The sequence below is a fragment of the Meriones unguiculatus genome, chromosome 16 (assembly GCF_030254825.1).
Source record: "Meriones unguiculatus strain TT.TT164.6M chromosome 16, Bangor_MerUng_6.1, whole genome shotgun sequence".
NCBI classification, from domain to species: Eukaryota; Metazoa; Chordata; class Mammalia; order Rodentia; family Muridae; genus Meriones; species Meriones unguiculatus.
The window spans coordinates 5,674,268-5,685,114 of NC_083363.1; the positions used below are offsets into that span (position 1 = coordinate 5,674,268).

General features: G+C 53.4%; 1 long non-coding RNA gene across 1 annotated transcript; it reads right to left on the reverse strand.

Moving 5' to 3' along the window:
- Window positions 1-6,173: 6,173 nt before the first annotated feature.
- On the reverse strand, window positions 6,174-7,480 carry LOC132648212 (uncharacterized). Its single transcript, XR_009586584.1, has 3 exons — window positions 7,310-7,480; window positions 6,928-7,097; window positions 6,174-6,277 (listed from the first exon to the last, which is right to left on the reverse strand). It is a non-coding gene; the product is annotated as an uncharacterized LOC132648212 (long non-coding RNA).
- Between the last annotated feature and the right edge of the window lie 3,367 nt (window positions 7,481-10,847).

Consider the following 10,847-nt stretch of genomic DNA (forward strand, 5'->3'; position numbering starts at 1 on the left):
TTTGCCATTCTGTTTCCTTCCTCTTGGGTCCTGTCCTTTGGATGGGCAAAACGTTTCATGAATCTCCCTTAAAGCAGTCCTCACCGTGCTGGCATGCCTCCCTGCCATCCACCTTCATCCTACAGAACCTCCGTAAGTGCTCTCCCAGGCCCCCACAACCTTCTGAAGCCACCTTTCATGTTACAGATCTGAGCCTTCCACTCCCCTGCTCAAAACCCTTCCACACACAGATATACACCTGTCTCTGCCTCCCAAGTGCTGGGATTAAAGGCGTGTGCCAACATGCCTGGCATCTCGCTTGGTGGCATTTCCTCCAGGCAGGGGCAGATGTGAGGGATGGCCTGTTTGACTCTCAAGAGGAATAAGGGGCCCCTGAAGTAGAGGAAGGGATGTCTGCCCCTCCACCATTGATTGTTAATTACCTCCTCCAAGAGCCTTCTCCTACTGTCTTCCTCCCCTCCTGCTTTCACTGGTTGGTTGGTTGCTTGTTTTTGTTCCTGAGTATGACGGTAGCCGCAGGCCTGCACCTGCCAGGCAGTAGGATGTTCAGATAGCCACCAAACCTCTCTGGGCCTCCCTGCAGAAAGTCCTGGAGTTCCGTGTTTGCGTGGCCCTGGGAATGTATGTCTCTCAGGTAGTGTCTCTGTCACTTCGGCATGTGCACCACAGGTTCTGCATCTGGCTTCCGGGAGCTACCAAGAATCCACCGACTTAGGCTCCAAATGACAACTCCACTCACAGGACCCTACCTTCCTCTGTGGCTACCCTCCCTCGGTCCTCTCCTGCCTTCCCCTTTGCACCCTACCAGAACCCCAGGCAAGGTCCCCCAAACTGTCCATCCTGGTGGCTGCTCTTCCCACCTGCTGGTGGAGGGGCTGCCGGACTAGCTTGCACCCTCATGCTGGGTTTAGTCCTCAGAAGCGCCCATCGGCTCCACCCACCCAACTCCAGCCCCACTCTCCCTGGAACTGGCCAGTGCTCTTTCAAGAATAACAATATGGCTGGCTACTTGAGGGAGGAAATGGGGTCGGGTCCTACCCTGTGGAGTAGGAAGAGGCAGGGTCTTCCTACTTAGAGCATGGCCAGAGGACGGCAGGGGAATCACGGGGAATGGCTCGGATGCTCAGGCCAAGCAACTTAGCAGGAAGCCTTTCTCTTGCCCTTCCTTGCGGAGCAGTTTTCAATCAGGAACATTATTTATGAACCGGAGGGGAAGGAGGGGAGAGAGGAGGATCACGTGCTTACCGCCGCCGTCATGGAAACCATCGCCGAGCCAGCCGGGAGCCCCCTTCTCCACACCTCTGAGCGGGCCTCGACCGTGAGCGCCCCCGTGCGGCCACAGCGGAGCAGCACCCACAGCTGGAAGGCCCAGTCGTGGGCGCTCAAAGAGCTCAAAGTGGAGAAGGCAACTCGATCTCACAGCAGGTCCAGCCATTCCTTATCTCTGGGCACATCCATCATCGTTATCATCAGCCCATGAGAGGGTGCCCTTTGCGACCCGTCCCATCCTGCCATCGGCCACGGACGCCTGGGCAGCTCCCCAGCTGTCACTGAAGGCTCTGGGTGTCTGCCCACTTGATGGCTCTTTCCTCCGACCCTGGGTCCAGTAAGTTCCCTTTGAGGTTCTTCCATCCTGTCTCCCTGCCTCAAAGCATTTATCACGGCCTGGACTCAGTCCTTCCTGCTGTCCTGGCCTCCCTCCCTCCGTGTGTACCCACACACCTATTACCTGGCAGCCACCTATCCATCATGCAGACCCTATTATCCATCATTTATCTACATATGTATCATTCATGCTTCCAGCCATTTATTATCCATCAGCTCCTTGAAGCCTCTTTGAAGTCCCGCACTTTGCCATCGGGGTTAAGGCTGTCAAGCCTGCTTTCCCCAGCCGGGAGAACAAAGACACCAAAGCGACTGAGAGGGAACAGAGAGGCCACTGGAGGCTGAGGGGGGTGGGCAGGATTAAGACAGCTGGGGGTTCAAGTTTAGAGGAGAGTGGAAGGACTCAGAGACGTGTCTGATCAGCCCCTTCCGCCCAGAGACCAAGAGGATCGGGTGCCAGGAAGCCCCATGTTAGACAGAAGTGGGATTCAGTTGCCAAAGGGACGATGATTTCTGAAGAGAAGGCTGCGTGGGGACGCAGCGCATGTGCTCTGGGAGGACAGGGATGAAGCTGTGACTGAGGCCAAGGGCCCCTTCAAAACACATGCGCACAGTGACCAGAATCCAGATCTTTAGAGCCAGGGAGGCTTTCCTTTAGCTGAAGAATTCTTGCTTGGGCATCACAAGTGCCTCTCGGCCTCCTGGTTTTCTAAGCCAAGCTCCTCGTGGTGCTAAGACAGCGGCCAGCTTGACAGCATCCCTCCAGCCTGGTTCCAGCTGTGGCTCTGTCCATCTTGGGTTCTCCCACTTCCTCCGTGGCAGCTCCTATTGACTGCGCAGTCTCCCTGTTCCTCTCACATTGACGGGAACATCGGAGACAGAGGAAAGAGAAGCAGAAAGGGCCCCAGCACCCAGGGTGGCGCTCTGTCTGTACCGATTTCAGAATCCCACATCTGGAGGGCAATCAAGCCAGTTAGAAGGGAACGCCCCACGGTTCTGCCTGCCCCAAAGAGATGGGGCAGGCCGGGCCCAGAGACTGCCGGCAGTGTGCCCTCAGTCTCAGGACACAGTGTGGGCCCCCAGACTCCCGAGCTGTGCCTGTGAATGGAAGGCTGGCTTCAGTGTGTTCCGGAAGGCTTCTGGCAGGAAGCCGACCTGCCCAGGAGCTAGGCTCCCAGAAAGGCCAGAGCGAGGTCCAGGCACCAAGGGGCTGAGCGGACCCGCCACCTCTTTCCCCAATATACTTTCTCGGGTTAGAAAAAGTCTGGCATGAGGGTTCAAGGGGACATTGAGGTGGATTGTTGGGGTTAGGGGTCTTAATAGATGAACCATTAACACTATGGGCATACAGGCAGCATGTTGAGGTGTGGAAGAGAGGCTATTAGGGCCCACGTGACAGAAGAGGGGTGTCTTATGAGGATGGGGAGATTTCACAGCACAGGCTTCCTTCCCAGGCAGGAAGTAGGGAAGGAGGAGAGCAGGACCCGGGACCACCAATCGCCGGCTCTGGTAAGAAACCCTGACACTTGGAAGTCTGCTAGCTAGGCGCTCACAGGGAGTGTCAGTAGCTGTGAGAGGGGAAAGGCTGTCCGGATTAGGGCCGGAATGCAGATGGATTCTTTTTTCAAAAAGTGTGTGTGCGCGCGCGCATGCGTGTGTGGGTGTGGGCGTGTGCAGGAGCTGCAGAGACCGGAAGAAGGCCTCAGATCGCTTGGAGGTGGTTGTGAGGCTTCTGATATGGGTGCTAGGAATCGGACTCCGGACCTCTGTAAGAGCAGAGCGCCGTCGTTCCGCCCCAGCCAGTGGATTCTAAAATTGCATGATCTGGCTTTGGTTCTAGGTTTCTGACACCCAGCTTGCAATTGAGTTTAGGGCCCCAGGTGGGAGAGGCAGGAGGTACCCACAGCTCCAAGGGTTAAAAAGCACTTAGCAGGAACATATAATAAAAGAAAAGTGTAAGAGAAAGAATATCCTAAGAACTTAATAAGCCACACACAAAATTATCACGATTCTTTTCCTAGCCAGTTGAGTTCTCAGTGATTAAGAAAATGCAATTTCCTGTAATTAAATCTTAACAAGGAATGTTATTAAAAACACTCTGTCCCAGCTCCTGTAATAATTGTGTGCTACCCCAGAACAGTAAACAGAATTAGACTTTGCCTTGCACATGCTAATCCATGCGTCATTTCGATCAAATTTGTCCTAATAACCCATCTTCTTCTGAGACAGGGAAGGCAGGCAAGAGGCAGCCATGCCCGAAGGCCAGGAAGGACCCTGTTCTGGGAATACTGGCTTTGCCCCAGCTGTGGTAGGCCTTAGCCTTCCTGGGCATGTACTGAGTGCCAGAACCTGAGCTTGCACATATGTGAGCTAGATTATGCTTGTTTCCCACACAGCCTGGACTTGTTACACAGAAGGAGACTCAGAGAGCTTTCCTTCCCTGTTCTTTAGAGACAGGGTTTCTCTGTGTAGCCCTGGCTGGCCTCAAACTCACTAAGTAGACCAGGCTGGGCCCGAACTCACAGAGATCTGTGTACCCCGCCCACTTCCTGAATGCTGGAATGAAAGGTCCAGCCACACTCGGCCCTCAAAGAGGTTTTTTTGTTGTTTTTGTGTTTTCTAAACTCCCTCAAGCTCGCTCTTATTTTATAAGCCGACTGTGGTATGTGTCTGTGGGGATCTCTCTTGGGACAGCCTTGTCCCCTGAAAACAACACCGGCCAATACTGTGCAGGATGTGTGGTCACTGGAGGAGAGCTTCCTTCCCCAGGCCACTGCAGCCACCACAGCAGGAGGACAGGGCCTCAGTTGTGAGGAGTTTCTTTCCCCTTTGGAAAGGCCAAAGGCTTGGAGAGGTGTGTGGTGTGTGGTGTGTGGTGGAGGGCTAGCGTTGGTATGGGGGGGCGCGGAGGCTGTGTGTGTGACCCCGGAATTTGGCTGAAAAGAAGACACTAGCACAGGTCAGATGGGTTGAATACGGAGCTGCGATGGTCGCCATGTCCCTCCTGAGCCGGGTTGGTGATGCATGCCTATAATCCCAGCACTTGGGGGAGGAGGAGCGAGAAGGATTGGGAGCTTAAGGGAGTCCTTGGCCACACAGCAAGTTTGAGGGCCAGCCTGGGCTACGTGAGGTCTTAAAACAAAAGCAAGATAAAGCAACCAAAGAAACAAAACACCACGAAAGACAAAACCCACTGCTTTTCCGGGACTTGAGCGTGCATGTATGTGTGTGTGCACATGTGTGCACACGCAAGTAGACAAGTGGACATGGGTGTGCCGTTGGCTTATTATGATAACGTGTGAATGCAGGTGCGTGCGAATAAGTGCCTGTGAATGTAAGTGCTGGAGCAGGCATGTGTGTGAACTGGGTGTGTGTACCTAGTGCGAATGTGTGTGTGTGAATTAAATGACGGTGCGCTTGTAGATTAGTGTGTGGCGGTGTAGGTGTGAGGGTCAGCACGCGTGTGGATGTGTCTGAGTGTGTGTGTGCCCTCTCTGGCCTTCCAATCCTGTAGACTGGTTTGGGGACAGCACCGGAGCCCAGTTCCTAGCGTGGTCCCTTGAAGCCGGTTCTCCCTCGGTGGCTCTCCCCGTGCCTGCGTGAGCAGCCCGAAGCCATCTTCAGCTTGCAAGCACACAGGCGCCTGCGTCTCCATCTCTCACACCCATCAACTAATTAGTACACCTAATTAAATCCCCGCTGGAGAGAGGGGAGGGCTCTCTCTTTTGATGCCCTGGAGACTGGGCAGCTCAGCCTTGCAAGGCTCCTCCCCTCCTCTACATGGTTAGTGCTCCTGCTTGGAGGAGTCTGGATGGAAGGAAGGGGGCATTGAGGGCCCCCACTCCCCAAAGGAAGGAGGCACTGAAGACTCCTGCTCCCCAAATACCGAGCACCTACTGTGTGTGACATGAGGTGCCAGGGCTTGTCCTGGAGGAGGTGGGATGAGCAGGGAGCAGGGTAGCAGGCCTCCTAATCTGGGCCTGCCCCTGGGTCGCTCTGCCTCCATCCCAGCCTTCTTCGCTCTGCCCTTCCTGTCTCCTCTGGATACCCTCCCCCACCCTGTCTCCTGCAGTCTTTATGTTTATCAGACAGAAAGAAAACTGAGGACTAGAGAGAGAGCTCAGTGGTTAAGAGCATGCAAGGACCAGAGCTCAGCAACAAGAACCCACGCTGAGTGGCTTCAGGGGAGCCAACGCCTTTGTCTGGCCTCCTGCAGGCACAGGCACATAAGTACATGTTTTCTCTCTCTCTCTCTCTCTCTCTCTCTCTCACACACACACACACACACACACACACACACACACGACCCCACTCTTAGGTAGAGCTCTTATGACCCAGCCATGTTCCAAAGTCCTCATCTTGTAAAGCAGTCACCTCGGGGACCATGTTTCCACTAAGGAATCTAGAGGGACGCAGACCCTTGAAGCACAGAGACCCAGGTTCTGGCGTGGTTATCCCATCTGATCACTACCTAGCTGCCCTTGCCCCTCCCCTAGCTGCCCTTGCACCATCGGCTCCCAGCATGCCCCACTGGAGGAAGAAGTGAGGCTCACCTCAAGACATCCAGGCTGGCAGAGACTCCAGTGGGGACAGGCCCTCGGGAGTTCTGAGACTGAGGAGCCCGGGAGAGAGCTTGTAGTATGAGGCCTTTCTCTGAGGCAGGTGGCCAGGGCTGCAAGAGAGGAAGTTTGGGGAGGAGGATGCCGAGGAGGCTGAAGAACAGACATAGAGGACCATGACTGTCCGGTAGGCCCTGGGACACCTCAGCTGGGCCTCTGGATGCCTGGGGCTTCCTGCAAAGGTGTCAGGCCCAGCCTGTCATGTACCTGATGACAACCCCTCTCTTCCTTAGGCTCTGCTGGGGAAGAGACAGTAGTCTAAGGAAGAGGATGGGCTCTCAGGCCCCAGGAAACAATACATGCCTGGTCTAAGCTAGCCAAGGAAATGCTGACAAGCTTGACTAGTGATTGGTTCATCAGCGGGCACGTGACCCACTTCAGGCCGAAGAGCTACAGGGAAAGCCTACTGAGATCTGCAGAGTGCACCCAGGGATCAAAGCCTGCTTTCTCTTTCTGCCTATAATACAGCTGTTTACAGGTGAATGGCCTGGAGCTTTGACATTATCTTGTGACCCTAAGGCAACAAGTCTGAAGATTAAAAAGCCCTCCACCCCAAGGACGGTCACCAGAGCCCCTGGAACCACACGCTACAGGAACCTCCATTCTTTATAACCTAGTCACTCACAGCAGCAGAAAATGAACCAAGACAGTCCTGGCCTACAGCTGTAGCCAACATGGCTCCTCAGACATGAGCGGGCCTCACCTCTTCACAGAACTGTCTTAGAACTCTGCGGCGGTTGGCCCTTCTCTAAAGCCCCTGGATGGATGGCCGGAGGTTGAGGGGGCATTCCTGCTTTGCAGCTAGGTGGACGTGGAAATGAATCTCACACCTGCTAGGGTTTCCTTGAGATGTTCCGGGTTCCACATTCATTGCTGTAAAACAGACACAGAGCACGAGTTTGCCAGGCACGACAGCGGTGGACTCAGCTAATCCTAATGCTTAGATGAAGAGGCAGAGGAAATCAGAAGCCTGAATTCCAGCCAGTCTGAGCTGCATGAAACCCTGTGTCAGGTTCTCTAGAGGAGCGGGACTTATAGAATGAATCTCTCTATACATAGAAAGGGGATTTATTAGGATGACTCACAGGCTGTGGTCCAGCTAATCCAACAAAGGCTGGCTGTGAACAGAAGGTCCAAGTCTCCAGCGGGTGTTCAGCCCGAGAGGCTCACGCCTCAGCTGGTCTTCAGTATACACTGAAATCCTGAAGGTGCTGCTCTGATGCCAGGGAAGGAATAGAGTTGCTGGCAAGGCCAGAGCGAGCAGGGGAAGGACAAAGCTCCCTCCTTCTGTGGTTTTATACAGGCTTCCGGCAGAAGGCGTGGCCTAGATTAGAGGTGGGGTTTAATCCAGCCCAAAAGATCTGGATTAAAGGGGCGTCTTCCCACCTCAAAGATCCAGATTAGAGGTGGATCTTTCCACTTCAAATTAAGCAAATAAATAAATAAATAAAAGATCCCTCACAGGTGTGCTCCTCCATTTTGGGGTTTTGATTATCTCCAGATGTAGTCAAGCTCACAACCCTGTCTCAAGAAACCAAACCAGGGCCAACAAGATGGCCCGGTGTGTAAGAGCAGTTGCTCTGACACACAGATGACCTGAGTTTGGTCCCCACCCTCGTAAAGGCGGAGAGGAGGAGGGAACCAGTTCTGCAAAGTTTTCCTCTGACCCCCTGCTGTGTGCGGCGACCCTTTGAGCCAAGCAACCACCATCTTGGGGAGTTCAGCTGTGGCCCCTTGCTAAGGGATCTTCCCAGCTGGGTTTGCTGGCTGTCTGCACTCCTCGTGGAGGCGTGGGAGGGTCCCTGCTCCCTTCCACCTGCTCTGCAACTCTGCCTTAGTTGCATAATTGCATGTGGCCTCCAGGGGGAGTTAGCTTATACAGGCTGGGAAAGGCTAGCACAGGGGGATCCATCTGCGCCCATTCGGGGACGCCCTCATCCCGCACCCCTGTACGTCACCCCTCACCTATGTTCTGTAAGGGAGCCCAGTAACCTCACTTGTTTGTGAACTTTGCTGGGATCTTGTCATTGGGACCTTGGGCGGAGGGGCAGACCTAACTTATGTCTCCTCCTGGGAAGGGGTTTTAGCTGTGTCAAGCACACAACCCCGCCCCACCCCCGCTGCCACTTCACACACACTAGTAATAAATAAACACAAGCATGTCCTTTTAAAGAGAAAGTAAGCCTAACCAAGCAGGCACACAAAAAGAAAACCACATGCATGTTCAGAATTGCTGTGTGGATTAGAGGTGACAGCTTATTCAGTAAAGAAAAAGATTTCCCAGTTATCAGTTTCAGTGTACCAATGGGGAAGGCTTTAGGATAGGGCTGGCAAGATGGCTTAGTGGGCAGACGTGCTTGCTGCGTGGGCCAGAAGATGACACACTGTGAAGTGGAGACGTCCAGCATCCTGTAAGTAAAGAAAGTTAGAGAGAGAGAAAAATAGACAAGAGAAACGGACCCGCGGTCAGGGTCATCTAGATGCTTAAGGATTTTAATTATCTATGGTTTATATGGTCAAGAAACCAGAGGGGGGGGGAAATGAGTGAAAAGACACGAACGTGACCTTCTATCAGAGCACTGGAATCTTTAAAAAACGACAGAGCGGAAATTGTAAAGCTGAAAACGAAAGTAATGAAATTAAGAATCCAAAGAGGTCTGGTCTGGGGGTGTGGCTTGGTTGGTAGGGCGATTGCCCTGGCCCACGGGGGCCCTGGCTGCTGTCCCCACCGCTGCATTCACGAGGCATGGTGGCACACACGTGTGATCCCAGTGCGTGGCTGGTGGAGATGGCAAGGCTCAGGAATTTGAGGTAATTGTCAGTGATTTAGCGGTTGGAGGCTCAGTTAGGCTACAAAGATCCTTGTCTCACCGGGAGAGGGAGTCAACAAAGGTGGCCTGGGCTGCTAGTCCACTTGCTAAATACCTAGCCGGCCGGCTATCTGGGTTTGGAGACAATCCGGCCGAGAGAAAAGAGGATCGTGTAGGTACTGAAATTATCAACTTGAAGTGAAGACGCGGTGTATTATATTGTATTTTATATAAAAAAGGAAGGTGGGGGGGCTGGAAAGACAGCTGGTAAGAACATGTCCTGTTCCTACAAAGGACCTGAGTTCAATTCCCAGCACCTACATCAGGGAATCACAAGTGCCCGAAACTTCAGATCAAGGTGGATCTGACTCTTCCAGTCTGTAGGCTCCTGCACGCGTGTGCACATACCAACACACACACACACACACACACACACACACACACACACACACACTTAAGATGATAGACATCAATCTTTGAAAAGGAATGGCGTGGAAGTGTTGGTATCTGCCTGTAGAAGCTTTGGAAGTGCTTTTCAAAGGCGTTTGTGCTTGTGGAAATGAGGCACGCAGGAGAGACTTGGGCATGGGGACACAGCCTGCCTGCACGTACTTTTCTGCATTGTTTTGCATCTAAGGCCATGGGACTGTATTGCAGGTTTGAAATAAGCAGCTGAAATTCAGGGCCTTTCATCCGCTTTTCAGCAAGCATCGGCTGGTGGGATTTCTCTCCGAGGCGGTCCATTTTGACAACAGTCAGCTCTGGTTTGCTTCCCTAGGTGAGAGCTGAGCCACCCCCTTCCTCCTCTAACCCGCATGCGTGCGCGCCGTCCTGGCTCATCCCTGAAGAATGGCAGAGAGCACAGCCACTTAGCCTTCCCTGTGACAGCTGGAATGGCCTCAGCTACTGCTGTTGTTCTCATCGGACAACAGGCTGTTCTCAGGCTGTTAACATTTCTTGCCAATTTCTCCCGAGACGGTTATCTTCGTGCTGCCTCGAACAGAGCACATGTGGGGATTAACTCCAGAGCCACAGGGACTGTCTCCTTTCATGTAGGGAGTGTGTTGGTTTACGCACATGGGTGCACTGTCCTTGGTGGCCAGCAGAGGGAGTCTGGTTCCCCAGAGTTGGAGTTACAGGGGGTTGGGAGCCCAGCTCACAGGAGTGCTGCCAGGGTCCTCTGCCAGGGCAGTTCATAGCTGCTGAGCTGTCTCCCCACTCTTTGTTCTGTTTCTTTCCATGGAAAGCCAGAGCTCTCTCCACAAAGTTTTCTTACGCCATTTCAATGACACTCTCTTCTGAATGCACATGGATGGTGAATACAAGATGTCTTCCAAGTCTTCTTTATGGTTTTATAGGTTGACCCGTCAGGGCCTTTTCAAAACTGGTGTTTCCGTCAGCTCCGAGTCACCAGCAGGGTGGGCAAGATTAGGCAAGGACTTTGAAACAAGGTGTTGTGGATCTAACCGGCAGGATGAACCAACCCACACTTGCTTTCAAGTGTGTTTGGTGATTAATAGTACAAACTGTTCAACTCGACAGAATCTCAGATCTGGGAGATGGGCCTCTGCCTCTGTGTGTGTGTTTACCTGGATTACAGTAATTGAGGTGGGAGGATTTACCCAAGGTGGGTGGGGCCGGTCCCTGTCTGGGATCCTGAATTGTGTTGGTGGAGAGAGGGCCCTGCCCGCAGCTGCATCCATCACTCCTTACTTCCTGATTGTGGCACCAGCAGCTTCAAGCTCCCACCGCCGTCCGGACATGACGGACTGTACCTTGGACAGAGCTAAAATGAGCCCTCCCCCTTCCCTTA